This window comes from Rhinatrema bivittatum, chromosome 2 (genome assembly GCF_901001135.1).
Source record: "Rhinatrema bivittatum chromosome 2, aRhiBiv1.1, whole genome shotgun sequence".
NCBI lineage: Eukaryota > Metazoa > Chordata > Amphibia > Gymnophiona > Rhinatrematidae > Rhinatrema > Rhinatrema bivittatum.
Window position 1 is genome coordinate 450758870 of NC_042616.1, and position 22704 is coordinate 450781573.

The window sequence follows — 22704 nt, forward strand, 5'->3', positions numbered from 1 at the left end:
TTTATTCTTTTATGAGGAATGGTGGTTCTGTTTATAAATGTCATAATAAATAAGTATGCACTAAAATCCAACCCCATCCATAACCCCGCCCCCATATGACCAAAGCCCCACCCTCACCCCGCCCTCGCCCTGCGAGGGTGGGGCAAGGGGTCACCGCAACATGAGGAACTGTATTTCGGGGTCACGGCATTAGAAAGGTTGAGAACCACTGCCTTAGAGAATAGCCACTGCCATTAGCAATGGTAACATGGAATATACTTAGTTTTCGGGTACTTGCCAGGTTCTTGTGGCCTGGTTTTGGCCACTGTTGGAAACAGGATGCTGGGCTTGATGGACCCTTGGTCTGACCCAGTATGGCATTTTCTTATGTTCTTATGTTCTTACATAATTCCTTTGATCCATGCATAATCCCAATGTGCCTTGCAGAGGAAAAGAAAAAATGGGTATGAATCACCCGATCTGAAACTGGTAAGAAGACTGTGTCGATTCGAATAAATATTTGGGGAAGTGAGTATGTAAAAAAAAATCACCAATCAAAGGTGGAGAGGAGGCTGCGCAGGAGGCTGAATAACAGCAAATACTGATAATGAACATTTAATGAAATATTTTAGGTCTGCCTAATTCTGAGCTTTAGAATTTATTATCTTCCTTGTTTTCCTATGAATGAGCATTATTCTTCCTTTTTCGGCATGCAAATTGGCTGTGGTGACATTAGCGCTCTATAGAAAAAGAGGAGAAACCACACTAAGCATGTGCAGAGCTTTATTTTAAATAAAAGATTGTGTCCTATGTGTGTTATTGAGAAGATTTAGGGGTGTATTTTAAAGACATGCTCCCATTTTGTGTCTATGGGGAGAAAGAAAGCTAATTAAATAGGGCTCTCTGTGATGTGAGAGCATGGACACTGGAGTGAGAATGCACGTGTGCAGTGTAGGTTCCGGTAGTGTAGCTGTGTGCGAGTGAATGTGAGCCAGAGGTATAAATGCTGGAGAGGATCTGTGCACAGCCTGCTGAGATAACTATCAAAAGACAAATACTGCAATGACCTGCGGTGACCAGGATACTGTTCTTCACACAGTGACAACAAATGTCTCTCAAAAAGGTAACTTATTCTATCAATCCCTTTTAAACTGGCAGGGATTCTATCAATCTTTCAATCCCTTTTATCAATCTATTTTTTCAAAGGGATTGAAGGGATAAAAGGGATTGAAAGATTCTATCAATCTTTCAATCCCTTTTATCAATCAATTCTATCAATCCCTTTTAAACTGGCAGGCTTTCCCAGTTATTCTTCACTGTTAAATTACTATCTCCTTTTCTTCTGTTCCAAGTTGAAATATGTCCCTGTTTTATTGTAACTGCAATTTTCCCTTCTTTTAGCACTTGTTAATGTTTTTTTATCACTTTATTGTTGTTCACTCCTTGTTATTTGTAAACCGGCATGATGCGATTCCCTTCGCGAATGCCGGTATAGAAAAGACTCAAATAAATAAAATAAAAATAAAAATAAATCAAGGGGCATCAAATAGAGTAAAAGGAAAGGGGATGGCATGTCTTATCGGAAATAATGGGAGCCATGCAGGCAAAAGAGAGGCCATCCGGAGTTACACCTGCTTTGAGTAGTAATAAATCTATTCATGGTAGAGGCCTTGGGGAGGCAAATATAATGTTCATATCCAGGTGGTCAAATAACCTTTTGGGGCTATAGCAGAGGTGGTAAGAAGCCTGATACTGAAGAGTATAGTCTTGCTCCGCTTCCTATGCACTTCAAGTATCTTTATTTGGGCCTTTTCAAAAAACGCTGAATAATGGACAAATATCCTGTTTTACAACAGTAAATATTTCAGAAGACACAATATTCAGCTGTTATTCACTTAGGGGTAGATTTTAAAAGAAGTGTGCGCATGTTATAAAATCAGATAGCTATGTGCCTGTGCGGTCGAAGCGTAGGGGGGAGAATTTTCGGAAAAGACGCGCAGCGACACAATTGGGCCTCCCCCAGTTCCCTCCCAGTCCGCTCCAATTAAGGAGGGTGACTTCCCTACCTAAACTCCCCTCCTCTTCCCCTCTCCTCCTCACTCCCGAAACTCTTCCTTTGCACTTAATGTTTTTTTTTGTTTTATTACTTACTGCTCCTCTGGAGCAGAAGCAATCTGCGCGCGCCGGCTGGCTGCCAGCACGTACTTCCCCCGGGACAGCATAGAATGGCGCTGTCCCGGATTGCCCCTCCCCTCCCAGACCCCGCCCCCCCAGCCTGCTCCTTCAGAGAGGCCCGGCACTTGTGCGTGTACTGGAGTTTGTGCGTGCAAGGCCCGGTCACGCACGTAAACCCTGGGATTTACGCGCGCAGGCCTTTTAAAATCCGGGCTTTAGTGGGGGCCCAGATAGAGGCAAAATATCCCTTCTTATGACAGATATTTCAGAAAAGAAGATATTCAGCCACTATTTGCCTAGGGAGGGCCCAAACCTTGGGAGAATTGAGGGGAAGGAGTGACTCGAGCCCATTGATATTCCTATTACACAACTACATGTACCAAAACAGCTGCCCTGGGAAAGTGCCAGTGAGGGGGAGCCTTGAGCTTCCATCCCAAGATTTCTCCTGACTCATACCTCATTTCATTAATCATTTGACCACAACACCAAGTCTTATTGTTTTTCTGAAATGGACCGCCCTGTCCCTCCTTTGCCCTGTATGCTTTCTGTATGCAAGCAAGGGATAATGCATGTGGAATGAAAGTAAAAAATTCCATTCTATATGCATTCTGTCATCGGCCATGCATTCTCAGGATTTCAAGGCACATTTCACAGAAATGCACCAACAATTGCTGTCTTATATAAAGAAAAAAAGTATTGGAATCTGTCGAATTTTGGGATCCTGCCAGGTACTTGTGACCTGGTTTTGCCACTATTGGAAGCAGGATACCACACTTGATAGATAGACCTCTGGTCTGATCCAATATGGCAAATCTTTTGTTCATATGTCACAGAGAGGGGGCTTCCCAGTCCGGGACAGAGCTTTGGAGCCGGTAACTGGGGCATTCTCTCACAGACTCACTTTATTCATGTGTTTGCCCATCTGTTTTAAGGCTGCCAGTAAGAAAACATGTAATATTTGTCTCCAAAATTAACCCTTAAAATCAGGGGCAGACAGGGAGAAGAAGCCCTCGACACCACGGCTTCCTCGAGGCAGGCAGGAGCTTTGGCAGCTGGCCAACGTCATCATCAGGGACCTCTTCCCCTACAAGAGGGCTCGTCGTGCAGCACGCCGAAGCTGCCTGCCTACGGGGCACGCCCCTTAGAAAACATTTCTGGTGTCTCTTGTTTTCTTGCCTCAGAATGGGAAGCTAAAGGAGAGGACACAATCGGGCTCTCCCCTCTAAGCCTTTAGTTGGTATTCCCTCCTCTCACTTCACTAGAGGCTTTTCAATTTCAACGACAATTCGTGCCTCGAGAACTTGGAGGTTCCCCTCCCCTCTATACTTTCTGAGATGTTGAGCCACGAAGCTCCATCACTGTTGCAGTCTTCAGACATATCTTTCCTGGATCTTTATGGCAGAAGCAGGATTGATGAAAGTTTCTACACCTGCTTCTGCAGTGGTTGGAGATCTCCCAGAAATGGAAAAGTTATTGTCTGCTTCTTGTTCTCCGCACGCATGTTATAAAAAAAATCAGGGTTGGCGCCCCCCAGCCCTAACTAAACCCCCCCTGACCTTTATTGAAGAAGTTGCGCTTGCCTCTGGGCAGGCATAACTTGCGCGCGCCAGCTCTCCATGGCCCGGTGGCTGCTCCGGAGGCCTCGGTCCCGCCCCCAGAACACCCATGGGCCGGCGCCCCGCCCATGGCCCTGCCCCCAGAATGCCCATTTTTTCAAGCCCTGGGTCTTATGCGTGTCCTGGGGCTTGCGTGCGCCGCCGATCCTATGCAAGATAGGTTTGGCGCACGCAGGGGGAGGCAGGGGTAGGTTTTCATGGGTTGCGCACGTATCTTACGCACGCAACCTTTTGAAAATCTACCCCTTTCATTGTATATGTTTCTGTACAATACTTTGATGTTAAACACATATATATTCTATAAATAAAGAATTTAAAAAAATCAGGGTCAGACTACTTGCCATCTATTTGAAGAAAATTTACATGGGGGTGCTGGTGAGCACCAAGGAAGATGGCCGCTTAATCTTTTAGCTCCTTGGATCTCCTTGCTATTTTTTCAGTTTTTGTTACCCTTTCTTATCTCTATTGGCTTTTAGTGTGTTTCTCAATGATGTCTGCCACCAAATTTTGGAAAATAGAAGCAGTGTTTGCTATTGCATCAGCGACGACTAAGAGGATCAAACATGATCCTCCTTACCCGGAGAAGTCACCAGCTAGATAGGCCCTGCTACCTCAAGAGTCTATTCTCAGTGAGCTGCAGCAACTTAAAGTCATGCTCAGACACAATACCAAGACCACCTGTGCCATAAAGTTAGAACTCTCGGATCACATTGCTAATGTGGCCACCTTGGCACCATGTTTGGATAGTGTGGAGCGCCGCTTTGATTCATGCAAAGTGGCAGTTGTGGATCTTCGGCGGATGTCGCAGCAATTCTTGTCTCTACATCGAGATTTAGAAGATCTCTCTAATCAGAACTGGCGTAATAATCTTTGTATTCTCGGTGTGCCAGAAGGTCGCAAAGGCTCCGATATGCTGACCTTCATTCGGCAGCTCATTTCTGCTAATTTGGACCTTCATTTTGAGTTTCCGTTAGAAATTGAGAGAGCTCACAAAATCCCTTCGCTGCCAGCCCCTCATGCTTCCCATCCAAGGCCCATTATTTGAGGCTCCTACGCTATCAGCATTTGTTGATAAGCTTGGCAGCTACCAAGGCTAAGTCGCCCATTTTCTATGATGGTTTGTACTTCCTTTATGTTCCTGATGTGGCTAGGACCACTGCTGCTTGTAGAAAGGCTTTTCTGAGTTTGTGGCAGCGGCTTCAAGAGGTCAGTGCTCAATATGGCCTGCTCTATCCTGCCAGAATGTGAATCACACATAACAACTCAACCTGATCGTACAACACACCAGCCATGCTGATTGCCTACTTAGATGGATTGCAGCTGACTTGGTTACTTTAGTTTTCCCCAGCATCGATATTGTCCTTTTTCTCTCTCTTTTTCCCAGTTGGCGCCCTTTGTGCTTTGGCCGTCATTTTGGGGGTGCAGAATGGCTGACAGATATTTCTTTTTTGCTGCTGGATTGGGTTTTCTTACTTTCCCAATCAGCTTTTTCTATTTTGTGGTTTTTTGCTCTATTTTGGATGGGCTTCCATTATTAAGAACATAAGAACATGCCATACTGAGTCAGACCAAGGGTCCATCAAGCCCAGCATCCTGTTTCCAACAGTGGCCAATGCAGGCCATAAAAACCTGGCAAGTGCCCAAAAACTAAGTCTATTCCATGTTACCCTTGCTAGTAATAGCAGTGGCTATTTTCTAAGTCAACTCAATTAATAGCAGGTAATGGACTTCTCCTCCAAGAAATTATCCAATTCTTTTTTAAACACAGCTATACTAACTGCACTAACCACATCCTCTGGCAACAAATTCCAGAGTTTAATTGTGCATTGAGTGAAAAAGAACTTTTTCCGATTAGTTTTAAATGTGCCACACGCTAACTTCATGGAGTGCCCCCTAGTCTTTCTATTATCCAAAAGAGTAAATAACCGATTCACATTTACCCATTCTAGACCTTTCATGATTTTAAACACCTCTATTATATCCCCCCTCAGCCGTCTCTTCTCCAAGCAGAAAAGTCCTAACCTCTTTAGTCTTTCCTCATAGGGGAGCTGTTCCATTCTCCTTATCATTTTGGTAGCCCTTCTCTGTACCTTCTCCATCGCAATTATATCTTTTTTGAGATGTGGCGACCAGAATTGTACACAGTATTCAAGGTTGGTCCCACCATGGGGCGTTACAGAGGCAGTATGACATTTTCCGTTTTATTCACCATTCCCTTTCTAATAATTCCCAACATTCTGTTTGCTTTTCTGACTGCCGCAGCACACTGAACCGACAATTTCAATGTGTTATCCACTATGACGCCTAGATCTCTTTCTTGGGTTGTTGCACCTAATATGGAACCTAACATTGTGTAACTATAGCATGGGTTATTTTTCCCTATATGCATCACCTTGCACTTATCCACATTAAATTTCATCTGCCATTTCGATGCCCAGTTTTCCAGTCTCACATGGTTATGTTACCGATGTTATTTCTCCCTCTTTTTACTGTAAGTTGAATAGCGTGCTGTCTCATTTTCTATGGGCTGGCAAACCTTCCCGCATTTTGCTTTGCACCGTTAAGTTGCCTTGACAGTTGGGAGGGGTTAATTTCCCAGATTTTCATTACTATCATTAATCCTTTATACTACAGTAGTGTCTTGCCTGGTCAAAATTTAATGTGCTTTTATTGGGCTGTATTTTAAGAATTACGCAAGGGGTCGGCACACGCAAGTGGGTGCACACTTGTGCACCTTGCGCACGCCGAGCCCAAGGGGAGCCCTGATGGCTTTCCCCGTTCCCTCCACCCCCCCCACCTTCCCCTCCCTTCCCCTATCTAACCCGTCCCCCAGCCCTACCTAAATTTCCCCCCCTACCTTTATTGTTTTATTTACGGCCTGCCTCTGGGCAAGCGTAGGTTGCATGCGCCAGCCGAGCGTCAGCACACGATCCCCCAGCACGGTCGCTGTGCTGGAGGCCTCAGTCCCGCCCCTGCCCTGCCCCCGGACCACCCCATCCCGCCCACTCCCGCCCCTTTTTTCAAGCCCCGGGACATACGTGTGTCCCGGGTCTTGTGCGTGTCGCCGGGCCTATGCAAAATAGGCTCGGTGCACGCAGGAGCGGGTTTTAAAGGGTTTCGCGCGTATACTACGCACATAACCCTTTTAAAATCCGCCCCATTATGAATAACAAATGTACTTTTATATTAAGATTCTAGAGTATTTTTCATTCTAATGTGCAATATTTTTAATATTTTAATATTTTACCTTTTTACCAATTACTTAATTTAATGAATGTATATTGATCGATGCACTGCTCTGTCAACCGTTGTGATGGCTATGCCGAAGAACGGTATATAAAAAACCAATAATTAAATAAATAAATAAATAAATAAATAAATAAATAAATTCCTCCTTCTTTCCTTTATGGCTTTCTTTGGAGCAGAGTATGATGTATCCCCTCCCCCTCTCCTTCATTCCAGGGCTGGCCAAAATGACTCCCTTCTGCTCTCATCCTATCCTTTTGGCTACTTATACTGCTTTTCATTCTTTTTTGACTGCAATACCTCTCGGGACGGTGCCGTGGCTCTTATCCACCTTGCTACCATTATGGCTAAACTCCAAATTTCAAGTTTCCTGAAAACCTTTAAATTGGCCTATTTGGCAAAAAGCTGGTATTTGGACCCCGCACCAACTCTACTGTGGCCATATCCCTCTCCAATTTTCAGAGTTGCAGATTCAGTTTCATCTACCTGCCTCACAGTATTTACAGTGGGCCCAACTCCTTTCCTGCCTTTCTCATGCTGCCTTGGACATTTCGCTGATCAGCCGCCCCCCTCAGGCTCTCATGGTGCTCTGAGAACTAACCACCAATGGTTACAGTGCCCCCTGTATCTATAAGTACTTTAAACTTCATGTTTTCCATGCTGCATTGGTTTGAAAGCGGTATGGGCTCATGATTTTTCCCTCTCCTCTAGTTTCCCATGGCCCTTGTTTTGAGATAAGTCTCTTCAGGTTTCTTTCTTCTCATCTTACTCAAACTATGCATTTTCTGGCCCATCGTTCTGTTTGGACTCCCTGGACTAAATTTAAGGCTGGGCTGTCGATGTCTCATCACTGTTGGTCCTGTAAGGCCCCCAAAGCTGCCTTATCCCATCTTCTCTTTCACTGTCCTGCTTCCCAGGCTTACTGGCAAGACGTTTGGGCCATGATTTCTAAAATGCTACATTTTTTCTGCCCGCTACCATATAAGCTTGTTGTTCTCAAATCCCTTGCTGTTCAGCCACCACTCCCCTCTTTGAAGAGGAAGCTACTGGACTTTTTATTGTCTGTTGCTGTTAAATTGGAAAAACTCTGCTGATCTCAATGCTACCTTTTGGTGGCACACTTTGGGGTAGATTGTCAGATGTACGCTCGCTACCCGGTGCGCACACATGTATGCTTGCGCAAATTATAAAATCAGGGTCGGCGCGCGCAAGGGGGTGCACACTAGTGCACCTTGCGCACGCCGACGTCCGCAGGCTTCTCCCGGTCCCTCCCAGGCTGCTCCCAGTTTGCTCCCTTCCCCCTAACCTGACCTTCCCACCCCTTCCCCTAACCTCCCCCCCCCCAGCCCTACTGTAACCCCTCAAAGGTCTTAACAAATCTTTTGCACTTGCCGGCAGCCTGCCAACACACAATCCTCCAACACAGTGGCAATAGCGCTGTGGCGGAGGCCTCTGGCCCTGCTCCCGCCCCACCCATGAAGTAAGTAATAAAATAAACCAAAAAAAGCACAGGTAGGGTTTAGGGGGTGGGGAAGAAAGGGAAAGGGGAAGGAAAGTGAGGTAGGGTGGTAGGGAAGTTCCCTCCCAGTCCGCTCCTTAATTGGAGTGGCTTGGGAGGGAACTGGGAAAGGCCGGAATGCATCACCGCACAGAAATTGCAAAAGTGCCCCCACCCTTGCGCAAGCCTGCACATACACGCGCAGATTATAAAATCTGGCACAGCCCACGGATTTTCTAACATGCACGCACCAGCATGCACATGTTACAAAATCGGTGCTGCCATGTGTGCTCGCTGGGAAGCGCGGCATGTTCAGAAATCTATCCCTAGGTAGATCCCATGCTACTGATGCCAGTAGAAGCAAAGGCCAATCTCTAAGACAACTTGATTAAGAGCAGTTAATGGACTTCTCCTCCAAGAACTTATCCAAACCTTTTTTAAACCCAGCTACACTAACTGCACTAACCACATCCTCTGGCAACAAATTCCAGAGTTTTAATTGTGCGTTGAGTGAAAAAGAATTCTCTCCGATTAGTTTTAAATGTGCTACTTGCTAATTTCATGGAGTGCCCCCTAGTCCTTCTATTATCCGAAGGAGTAAATAATCAGTTCACATTTACCCATTCTTGACCTCCCAAGATTTTAAAGACCTCTATAATATCCGCGCCCCCCCCCCCCCCCCCCCCCCCCCCCCCCCGCAGCCGTCTCTTCTCTAAACTGAACAGCCCCAACTTCTCTAGCCTTTCCTCATAGGGGAGCTGTTCCATCCCCTTTATCATTTTGGTTGCCCTTCTCCGTACCTTCTCCATTGCAACGATATCTTTTTTGAGATGCGGCGACCAGAATTGTACACAGTACTCAAGGTGCGGTCCTCACCATGAAGCAATACAGAGGCATTAAGACATTTTCTGTTTATTCACACCATTCCCTTCCTAATAATTCCTAACATTCTGTTTGCTTTTTGACTGCTGCAGCACACAGAGCCGACGATTTCAATATATTATCCACTATGGCGCCTATATCTTTTTTCCTGGGTGGTAGCTCCTAATATGGAAACTAACATGGTGTAACCGTAGCATGGATTATTTTTCCATATATGCACATTAAATTTCATCTGCCATTTGGATGCCCAGTCTTCTAGTCTCACAAGGTCCTCCTGCAATTTATTACAATCCACTTGTGATTTAACTACTCTGAATAATTTTGTATCATCTGCAAATTTTATTACCTCACTAGTCGTATTCGTTTCCAGATCATTTATAAATATATTGAAAAGCACTGGTCCAAATAGAAATCCCTGAAGCAGTCCACTGTTTATCCTTTTCCAGTGAGAAAATTGACCATTTAATCCTACTCTCTTTTTCCTGTCTTTTAACCAGTTTGTAATCCACGAAAGGACACCACCTCCTATCCCATGACTTTTTAGCTTTCTTAGAAGCCTCTCATGAGGGAATTTGTCAAACACCTTCTGAAAATCCAAATACACTACATCTATTAGCTCACCTTTATCCACATGTTTATTAACCCCTTCAAAAAAATAAAGCAGATTTGTGAGGCAAGAATTCTCTTGGGTAAATCCATGCTGACTGTGTTCCATTAAACCATATTTTTCTATATGCTCTGTGATTTTAATTGTTAGAATAGTTTCCACTATTTTTCTCAGCACTGAAGTCAGGCTCACAGGTCTATAGTTTCCTGGATCACCCCTGGAGCCTTTTTAAATATTGGGATTACATTGGCCACCCGCCAGTCTTCTGGTGGGTGGCCAATGATTTTAATGATAGGTTACAAATTTAACTAATAGATCTGAAATTTCATTTTTGAGTTATTTCAGAACTCTTGGGTGCATACCATCCGGTCCAGGTGATTTGCTATTCTTTAGTTTGTCAATCTGGCCTACTATATCTTCCAGGTTCACAGTGATTTGGATTAGTTCATCTGAATCATCACCCTTGAAAACCATCTCCGGAACTGGTTTCTCTCCAACATCCTCATTAGTAAATACAGAAGCAAAGAATTAATTTAGTTTTTCTGCAATGGTCTTATCTTCCTTAAGAGCCCCTTTAACCCCTCGGTCATCTAATGGTCCAACCAACTCCCTCACAGGTTTCTTGCTTCAGATATATTTTAAAAAGTTTTTATTATGAGGTTTTGCCTCTATGGCCAACTTAATTTCAAATTCTCTCTTAGCCTGCCTTATCAATGTTTTACACTTAACTTGACAATGCTTATGCTTTTTCCTATTTTCTTCAGATGTATTCTTTCAATTTTTGAAGGATTTTTTTTTGGCTAAAATATCCTCTTTCACCTCACCTTTTAACAATGCCAGTAATTGTTTTGCCTTCCTCCCACCTTTATTAATGCATGAAATAAACCTGGACTGCACTTCTAAGATTGTATTTTGAAACAATGTCCATGCCTGTTGTACCCTTAAATATTGACAATCAAAGTGAATTCATAAATTGAATTTACCCCTGAGGAAACCTTTGGCGAAACACCAGCCATGTCGGTTTCAGGATTTGTTAACACTTGGGACTGTTTCTGGTTTTAATTGCGTTAGAAAAAGACTTAAAAAATTAATTCACTAACACCCAAAAAAAGGTGGATAATTGTTAGGTCCAGGCATTCTTAGCTCTGAGATGCATGACACGCTGACAGGCTTGCTGACACCTTTTTAGATTGTTTAGAATCACTTTTTGGTCCCAGAGTTTTTAAATAAAGTTTATGTGATTCCCCTTTTTTCTGGTTATTGAAATCTCCCATTATTACTGCACTGCCAAACTGGTTAGCTTCCCTCTCTTAGCATTTCATCATCTGTCTGACCATTTTGGCCAGGTGGACCGTAGTATACTCCTATCACTATACTCTTACCCAACACACATGGGATTTCTTCCCATAAAGATTTGATTGTGCATTTAGTCTCATGCAGGATCTTTATCCTGTTGGACTCTATACCCTCCCGGACATAAAGCGCTACACCCCCACCAAGTTGATCCTCCCTATCATTGAGGTATAAATTGTACCCTGATACAGCACTTTCCCATTGGTTATCCTCCTTCCACCAGGTCTCTGAAATGCCAATTATGTCAATTTCATCATTTACTGCTATACACTCTAACTCTCCCATCTTACTTCTTAGACTTCTGGCACTGGCATACAAACATTTCAAAGTGCATTTTTTGTTTCTATTAACAACCTGCTTTTCAGTTGATATGGATAATTTGGAATTCTTTAGCTTAGGTGATTCTTTATTTATAGGCACATGGGCTACTTTTTGCATTTATTGGAACCTCTCTGTTGGGATGCCCCAACTCTCCTTTTCTTTAGTATCCTTCAAAAGATACATTCCTATGAACCATGCAGTGCTGAATGACTGTCGGCTTTCCCCCTTGTTTTAGTTTAAAAGCTGCTCTATCTCCTTTCTGAAAGTTAGCGCTAGCAGCCTGGTTCCATTTTGGTTAAGGTGGAGTGATTTTTGCCTAAGTAGTTTCAATTGCCTTCATCATATTGTACTCGTAAATTTAAACTTTGGAAAATATTAGTCATAGTTATGAAAAAGAGGGAACAGGACAGAGACAGAAATAAATCTGTAGAGGCTCAGACTCTATTTGGAGCTCACGGGGGGAATTCCTTTTCTTCCCTTTCCAACTCAATGAGCTCCAAAGGGAACCCCTTCCCCTCCCATGCCCTTGTTGCAGACTGGAGCCAGTAATGTTGCCCTGGTACTAAAAAGTTTGCCCATCCATGATCTATACTACCCTTCTCCCACCTGATCATAACATTTGGAATATTTGTCCCAACCTAATGACCCTTGTCTCGCTGAGCTCTTGTCCAGGTGAGTCTTGCACAATGTGATGACTGGAAAGCAGAATGTAATGAAGCCATCTGATGATGATAGGAACATGGGGTTATTGAATTACCAGATTTCATTTCCTGTGAAGTTTCTGGGAATGTGCACCCAGCTTTTGTTAGCTAGTGATGTACCAATCTGTTAAGATCAAGCTGTCACTTGAAAATAATAATACATTGCATTGAAACAAGAGTTGTCGCTCATGCCAAGAATTTCATTACATCAGAAGAATAGTTAGTTTCTTAAACAAGGAATGATAAGAAAATAATAACATAATTATATAAGGGGCTCCAAAAAACTCCTGAGAGTCATTCACTGCTACTACTTTGTCTTGTATTTTGCATGTACATTTTAGGGATGGATGCATCAACTCAGCTGAGATCTAACACAGATCCAGTTTATGTTCCCAGCGTCACAGTTGGGCTCAGACCTCTGAACCTCTTCACAAAGAAAGGAAGTGGTTTGGGCCTGACTCCTATTTCCTGTGGGTACTAATAGGAACTCAGATTTCATCCTTCTAACTTTGGATAATTTCCCAAGCTTGTTTAAGCCTCAGTATGTTTTCTTATGAATAAGTGAATTTCCCAGAAATGCATTAAGTAAACATAGGAGGGCTAGCTGTTCTGAATTTAGTTGGACAGTTACAACCTTGTCATTAAAAAAATATCCATTTTTCTCATTCCTTCTGTATTTCATGGAGGCTTTAATGACGTGCGCCTTATTTTCACCACATATGGTCCAAAATGTGCCAAACAATAGATTTTGAAAATTGCTACTTCATTAAATTCTATGTTTATAGATATATAATTTACAATGCACAGGGCTTGGCTAATTCATCCTTGAAAGTTTAATAGACTTAAAATGTTTTTATCATTTCTGCACATGCATAAGGGTTTTGTGGTGCCAGGGCTCAAGTTTGCCTGTTTGTGAGCACAGCAGGAATTCAGCGACATATCACTCTCAAAGTTTGACAATTATCTGCATGGTTTTTAAATCCAGAAAAGAAACTATGAAACAGCAGAATGGAATGTATGCACATACTCACGCCAGACTCCCCAGTCACACCCAGCCCCAATTCAAACCACACCCACCACGGTCCTTGTTCACACCTACTCCTATTACAGCCTTGTACTCACTCACACTGTTGTCCTCACTTACACTTTACACATACATTTTAGCATCACACTAACTTTAATTCCAAAACCAAATGGTCTCATTCCTTATTTAACCTTATGCCACACCCATTCCAGATCCATACACAATCAACACACAAGAATGCCAACTCTAAATTCACATCAGCCCCAAAATTACTTGACTGCACAGACTAAACCCCGCTGCAAATATACCTACTCATGTTCCAGTCCTGACTCACTCAAACTCATCTTTAAACTTTATTCACTCCATCATCATACTAATGTTAATTCCAAATTAAATTCCAGTCACATACTTGGTCCAGATCCATATTATCTTGCACTCCAGATCCACATCTACTGCAGACTCAGACCCATTCACTCTTAAGTTTCAAATCAACACGTATTCTAGAATCAAGCTAATGATCCCCTCCTTCTCGTACCCAGTCACACCCAGTCCAGATCTCTGGAGAAAGGAAAGTTTGTGTCCACTGTATTTTGGATAATTCTCAGTCCAATCAAAAATGTCATAACCTGCAAAGAACTTAATCCAATTTCACATGCACAACAGTTTCTGTCTCAACTACAGACTAACAACAATGAACACCTGCTTTGGACTACAAATGCTTTAAATAACAGTAATATACAGCCTGGGTGCATCAAGGGATTCCGATGTTGAATCATGTCACAATCCCTTGGTATGTTACCTGTGATATGAACCTGGCAGCAAAGTAGGTGCCAATTATCCAACACCCGGTTAGACAAGCATAGGTAATTGAAAATTTTCCCTCTATGGAAGGATTGTGCCATTCCACCCACTGGTATCACTGACATCCATTGCCAGATATTCCTATCAAAAATGTTAAGTTAAACTTAATATTTTTACAAGGGATGCTGTAGTATTGCAGAATATTGGTCCTTTCAGAGTTTTACTGAAAGACAGGAGATGCTGTACATGCAGGACAAAAGCCAACACCTTATTTATTTATTTATTTATTTATTTATTTATTTGAAAGTAGTTATATCCCTGCCATCCGAATAGTTCGGGGCGGGTTACACATTAACATATATAGAGCCTGATTCAGTAACCATTTCTCCCATAGACACAGAACCGGGAGAAAAGCCTTAGAGGTAGATTGTAAAAGCGTTGCTTGTGCACAAACGGTCACATACGCGAGTATACGGGCTGCGCACAAACGCCAATTTTAAGAAGCTGCGAAGTATGCGCATACACACCTGTGGCGTATTAAGAAGAAGGGGACAGAAAGTGGGCGGGGCAATGGGCATTCCGGTGTGGGGCCAAGACTTACGCCCGATTTTCCGAATTTTATAAAAGCTGACCACAGGGCCTATACGCAAGTGGGCATGTTATCCACATAAACTTTCCTGCTGCTCCTGATGAGGAACAAGTCTGGAGATCTTTTTTTTAGGGCTTTCAGCAAAGCATGAGGGCTCGGGGGTCAAGTGGGGGGCTTACAGATGAAGAACCAGAGGGGGGGGGTCTTGAAGACCTCAATATTAACTGGACAAACTGGTGGACTAATTGGAAAAAGTGTTTTTTCCCCTTGCACGAACATATTGTAAAATCCGCCTGCATACATGCATAAAAGCTGCTAAAGCCCTAGCAGAAATACGCATAGCACATTTCCTCGAGCCACACATGCATGCGGCAGGGGTGTTTTAAATGATACGCGTGTACTCGTGCGCACAATATAAATTGCAGAGTGTCTCCGCTCACACGCCGATACACACAAAATTAGCCAGTTAGTGAATTAGGCGCATAGCAAATAAAAACATACTAAAAGGCACATAAAAGCAAAGTTAATGTAGCCCCGCTTCTGTTGTATCCAAGAAGGTAGGGATCATATTCAGTCCAGAGTCCCAAGGTACAGGGGAGAAACCTCTTCTCTGGGCATACTCACAGCCTCCTTGCGAGTTTTCTATCCCCTGTGCCAATAAATATTTATTTATTTATTTAATTCTTTTTATATACCGACCTTCATGACGGGTGTCATATATCAAATCGGTTTACATGGAACAAAGGGGTAAACATTCTTATCAACTAACAGTAAAATAATTAGAGGAGGTAAAAAATTACATATAACAAGGAGATCAAACTTGGGAATAGAAGAAAGAGAAGGACAGAGGGATAACCCTTGTGATTAAAGAGTTTTGCTATGTAAGTTGTCCGGAAGGCTTGAGAAGTAGAGTTCCGAAAGAGAAAAGATTAAGGGAAAGCTTGGCTAAATAGCCAGGTTTTTAGTTTTTTCCCAAAATGTTTGTAGGCAGGGTTCCTGTCTTAGGTCCGGCGGTAAGTTATTCCAGATAGTGGGTCCTGCTATCGAGAATGCTCGTTCTTTGGTTGCAGTGTGGCGTGAGGTTTTGTTAGGAGGCACATGGAGAGATCCTTTGTATGATTCTCTGATGGGTCTGGATGAGGAATGGAGTTTGAGGGGGAACTGGAGGTCCAATATGTTGGACACTCAAGTTAATTCTAAGGATAGATAGAAACATTTTAAAGCACTATACCTATATGATTACCCTATTAATCATACATATGGATAAGATCCATGTCACCTTGCATATAGATTGTATTTTTGAAATATGTAACCGAAACTATTCTGGCACTAAGTAAGATAGCATTTCCTCAGCAGAACATTAAAGATATGTGCCTCTCTGTAAACCATTGTGATGGTACACGACCGAACGACGGTATAGAAAAGATTTTAAATAAATAAATAAATAAATAAATAAATAAGTGGGGTGTTACAAAGGCAAAGTTTATTGAGGCAGATCTTTGATGGTAATCATCATCTGACACCAAACACATTTCCTCACAGTTACATTCATTCATGGTATGACTTTAACTCGCTCCCTTTCTCTCTGTGTAGATGTCTCTCAGCGTGGCAGAACCAAGTTGACCTTCCTTCCCAGTTTAGGTAGTGAGGGCTTCTAGTAGGGAATGGATCCCCTATTCAACACCGAGTCTCCCTTTCCATGGTACAAAAAAGTGCCTTAGGTCACAGATACTAGTGCAACGTCCACTCTCCACGTTCTTTCCATTCCAGTGTAGTGTCTCTGGTAGGTGTCTGTCATTGAACTCCTTTCCACCTTCTCCGACGAGGCTAATGAGATCTGTCCTCAAGTAATCTCACCCCCTCCCCCCCCCCAAAAGAAATTTAAAATAAAACCACAGCAGGGGGGGGGGGAAGCTTCTCCTTTCTCACTGCTGAGCAGGAAAGATAGCAAACATCCTCTCAAAACCAAAGGAACCAAAAAACAAATACTCCAATACCAAAAGAATGAATGTTCGCCTGTGGCAAGTCACTACTGTACCTCCACAGGTTGTGAGATGGGAACATCAGGTCCCCTAGAAAAGGGCTCATTCTTCCCTGAGCCAGGAGCATGGATTCACAAAAGACAACCTCCAAAAAATCTGATCTGTAAAGAATGAATCTCTTTTCAACTTGAGAAAAACCCTTCTAGATAGATGGAGCATAGAAAAGGAATATGCCCGCTCCTCTTTTTCTATGCCTTCAGGCCATGGGGCCTTAGCAATAGGATCAGGAAACATACAAAATAGGGAACGGCCTCCTACTCCCAGGGCTGGTGCTAGCTTTTTTCCTGTCCTGTGTGAACAATTACTGTGCTGCCCCCCCCCCCTCCCCCGCATCATTCAGTCTGTGTCCTGTGCCCTTCAAAAAAAAAAAACCAGCTTTTCTCCATTAATTTATATTTTTAAAAACTGACACACCCCCCCCCCCAAATGAAACCCATGGACAAGGGAAGGATATTATTAGGTACCATAAGCAAACCTTACAGCCTTGGCACACACACTCAAGCACACACACACACACACCCTCTACAGATGCAAGCACAATTCAAATATGCATTTATAATAGGTTTTACATGAAAAAAGAACATTCAAAAATACAGTCTTCTGAGGCAAAATATCACTTACAACATGCATATTATATTTACATGCACTCCTGTGGTGCCAACCAGAAAATCCTGCAAAAAGACACTTGGAACTCCTATGGAATTACATTTTTTGTAATGTGTGCTGGGTGTGGGCTTGGCCCTCAGAAAGCCATGAATATACATAATTACCATTACAATATAGTAAAGGTAACCTCCCATACCAAAACAACCCTAACTACCAGCACTCGAACAGTAACAACTTTATCTATGAAAAGGTAACACTGCATATATTACATCAGGCCCTAGAACACCAATACACGTCCTATTAGGAAAACAGAACAAATCTACTATAGATCACAAAAGAACAGATCTACTATAGATCACAAAAGATAAATTATATGGTAGCAGAATACCTCACCTCTGTCACACACTCAGAATACAGACAGACCCTAACCAAATACAGAATAAAGAGAACAGAAAGTAGAAATAGAAATATGCTGAGAAGAACTGAACTGCAACCCACAACAAGCCATCCTCTATAAGCAGAGCAACAATGGAAAACAGAAACATTACCATTCATCATAAAACATTACAAAATAAAATCAAGAAATATAAAACATCAAAATAGTAAAATCATAGTCATAAAAAGATTAAATATTTCGAACCAGTTAATAAATAGAATACCCAAAATTTCCAAAACACCAATAAAATATTTCAAAACATCTGATGAATAAAAAAAATCCAACAATTAAAATATGTTCTAATATTTCCCAAAAAACAAAATATTTCTAAACTGTAGAAACATCAAATTATACCCCCAAATTAACACTATTAAGGATTAAAAAATCTCCTGCTCTCCAAACTTGGAATCTTTTGATTTCCAGTTACCTTGAGATTGTCGTAGATTGGGGAGGTAGGGCCACACAAACTTTATCTTCACACAAACACACACATTCACTCTCTCACACACTCCATCTCTTATATGCATGCCTATGCTTTCACACACACTTGCACTCTTTCCCTCAAAGACACATTATGTGTATGTGTGAGTATGCCTGTGAGAACCTTTATGTGATACATAGGCTCTAACAGGCATACACACTCACACACACAGGCACTTGCACACAGGCTCTCACACAGAGATACACACAAGCACACAGGTTCTCACACAGACACATACACATGCACACAAGCTCTGACAAACACAGAGCTCTCACACAGGCACACACACATGCACACAAGTGCTGACACAGACACACACTCAAGCTCTCACACAGACACATGCGCGTGGCTTCCTTTCACCAGGCCACAGTTGGATAGGCTCCACTGTGGCCCCCTCTATCCTCTTTACTTTGGGCCGTGATGGGATGAGCTCTATCATGGCCCCGCAGGCCACTCTCTTTGGCCCCACCGCTGGCCTTTCTGCGAAGGTGGGGAGGAGCTGAAAAGCTGTGCACCCGCACGCAGCTAAAACCGGAAACTGCCTCAGCCTTTCTTCATCTTTGGCCGCTGGTGGGTTGAGCTCCGCCAGCAGCCATGCGGCCTCTCCTGCTGCCACCGCCCTCCCAGGTGTGCCACCCTGTGCAATTGCATGGTGTGCACACCCGGTCGCGCTGGGCCTGCCTACTCCTTAGAAAACTACAATTGCCATACTACCCTCTATCCCTACCTGCAGTCATGCATCCGGGGAGCTAGCATCTTCACAGGTGGTTCTTTTAGGAATGGTAAACTCCCCTCCTAGCTTGTATCCCAAACTAGGACCATCCAGTGGAGAGTCCACACGGTTTCTACATTTAACACTTTAAATCTTGGGCTATGCAAGTTTTGGATATGGTTAAAAAGGTACACGCTAGCATTTCCTTTCATGCTTAACAACAATATGTATTTATTTACAAACTGGAGTTTAAAGCTAAACTTGGATGCCAGTTTAAAAAAAATTGAGTTTTGCTCTTATGCCTGTCAGTGAGGAAAAATTTATAGTACAAGTGCAGATTATGCACTGGCTTCCTACTTAAGCATGTAGATCTCATTGTGTATAATGCCACTGGGGAGACCATTGTTTTCTATTTCTCAGTAGCAACCGATACAGAGGCCTGTTAACCTTTTGAGATCTCTGTGTGGGTCTCCTATCGCTATTTTACCTTTTTCCCAAGAACTTCTCAGGAAAAAGTCCTGGGCAATCCCAAAAGGGGGCATGGTAGGCAAGCCTGCTCTATGGATTAAAATGCCATGGACTTTCAAGGAAAGACCTGTCTTGGAAAATTACCTTATGCATGCTAAGGTGTCCCGGTGACAGAACTTTCAGATCACTCCCAGTCAGCCTTCTATTGCCTTTTCCTGTGCTAAAATGTATGTAGATTTTGGCACAGCCTAATACTAAACGGTAGTGAGAAGCCAAGTGCACGTCATTATTTTCTTGTTACTTAGTCATTGATTAATGTAGCTCCTTGTATGAAGGGAATTGTTAACGGTACTATTATGACATGTACAATACACACTTCACAATTTTTGCTGGTAGCTGAATTCCTTTGCAAGGAATTATTATTTGTGCACGGAGCACTTTACTTCCTGCCCGCCTGAGCCTGGGACTGCCTGCTGTCGTCTGCTGCATCGAGGAGCCAGTTTAGCTCCACATGAATATTAGGGATGTGCATTTGTTGTTTTCACTTTTAGTGCACTCTAGATCAAAATAGTGCACACTAACTCTATTTAGTACACACTAAAATGAAAAATGAAAGAAAGAAACAAAACAAAAATAAAAATGAATATTTTTTGGCTGCACATCACTAACGAATATAGATCTATGTTTGAAGCAGCAAGGAAAGCTTATTTTTCTTCCCCCATCTACAATCATTTCTTAACCGGCCATATGAATTATTTGAGATCATTAATAGGCTAATTGATAGGCCTAGGGAACATAATTTGGATTTGGCCTTTGGCTTTCAGTCCTCAAGAGATTGCTGATTATATGAGAGGGAAAGTTGACTCTTTAGCTGAACTAGTGAGGTGTGAACAAATGTTAATTGATATAAAATCAAGTGAAACTGAGGTCATCATGGATGTGCCTTCTACTTTAATGCCAGTTACTTGAATATGCAATCAGTTTCAAAATCCCAGATGAAGGGAGGTTGAGATGGTCTGGTTGTGTATGTTAAAGAACTCTTATTGCATGCTTGACCTTTGCCACCTCTCAGTTATTTACATGTTAAAGGATGACTTTTTAAAGGTGCTAACACTTAGTAAATTTATCATTGAAAGAAGAGGTAATGCCAAATATTTTTAAAAGTGCTTTGTTCGGCCCATGGTTAACAAAGGGTCTTTACCAGTTGACTGCCTGTCCACCTACAGACCGAGCTTCAATCTTTCCATTATAGGTAAATCATTGAAGAATGCAGACTACTTCCACTTTGACGATTTTCTGACTACAAATAGTATCAATGCGGTTTCCATAGAAATCACAATACACAAACCCTACTTTTTTTTTATCTGTTATGGACTTCAATGAAGTCAAATGGCGAGGTCGCTGTGATAACAGTATTCCTGGATGTTACTCCAGTTTTGATACCCACTCAATCCTGTTAGATTGTTTATGGGATTTAGGAATCCGGGGTAATGCTCACTGCTGGTTTGAGTCACTTTTGAATGAATGGGAACAGAAAGTTTATTGTTCTGAAATATGCTCTGGTTTACAAGTTATGCAATCTGTTGTCCTATTTTATCTGCTGCTCTATCTACGTTCATTGTATTCACTTTTAGATTGGTTTGCTATTAAATTTAGAATATATTAATATGATGTTATATTTTCCAATTAGGGGTAATCTGCTCATTGCTTTGAACCAAATTATGAATGCTTAATTGTTGTTAATGCATGGATGGTAGTAATGATTTCTTTGTGAATTTTTCAAAAACAGAGTATATTTTTCAAGATAAGCACATTCTGCATCCTGTTTTATAAACTGTCCTTTACCTGTGCTTGGTCATTCACTGCAATTTTCTGATGTTAGAAGCCTGAGCTTTCTATTTGATTCCTGCCTATCTTTCAAGCCACAAATCCAGTCAGCTGTTCAATCGGGTTATTATAAACTATGGTTACTTCTACATTGAAGTACATTCTGGACCATAGTGATTTTTATACTGTTGTGCAGGCATTTGTACTCATTACAATTGACTATTGTAACTCTCTCTTTGTAGGCCTTTCCCTTTCTTATTTAAGGGCCTTACATGTTCTTCAAAATTCTGCTGCACGCCTCGTTTTGGGGAGGGGCCTTGAGAGTATGTAAATACCCTATTATAACATTTAGCTCTTAGTAAGGCAGCAAATCAAGTTTATTTTGGTTTCCTTGTGTAAGGCCTCTTGTTTTTTCCACATGATGGAGAGCCATTCAAGAATTAATTGATCTTGAGTGGGGTGCCCCAGAGGCTAATTTAAAAGGGGGGTCAGGTTTTGGAAGGCCTGTACTCTTTCGATCCAGTGGCAAGAGAGTGTTTATGTTTTTCAAAAGTAGATGCACTTATGTGTGCAGTCTCCAAGCAGACCACTATTCCCGTGGAAGGAGGCGCAGCCTTGAAGGATGCTTATGATAGAAGGATTGAGACTATCCTTAAGCAAGCATTTGATGCAGTGGTAATGTCCTTGCAAATCACTCCAGTGTTGTTCCCTGGTGGCTCGATCTTGTTTACTTCTCTCACAGAAGGTCGATGACTCTGGGGTGAACTCCAGGGCAGTTATTAAGCCAGCTGATGCTTTTTTGGCAGATGCAAGTTGTGATTTGATCCGCTCTTCAGCCAGAGGAGTGGCTTCCATTGTAGTAGCCAGGCATCAATTATGGCTGAGAAACTGATCAGCCAATGCAACCTCCAAGGATAGCCTTACCAAATTGTTCTTTAAAGGCTTGCTTTTATTTGGGAGCAAGTTGGAAAAATTGGCCAGTAAGTGGGGCAAATCCCTGGTTCCTCGTTTATCAGAGAATAAGATGTAAATGCCATGCCCCTTTAACATGAGAGGTTGTACCCGAGGATCCAGGTGTTTTTGTCCCTATAGAGGAATGGCCCTTCAGAGAACTTGACCTTTTTAGTAGGTCTCAGTCCTTTCATCCCCAACAGCTAAAAAGGGGCATGAGTTCCGGTACCCCCAACCCTCCCAATGAAGGTTTGCTGACCCACCCCCGAGAAGAGAAGATAGGGGGTGGGTCAGGATGTGTTCATGATGTCTCCCTGCCACTTGCCACAAAAGAAGCAGGCAGTGGAAACTACATTGGCAAGGCTCCTCAGTCTGAGGGCTGTGGTTCC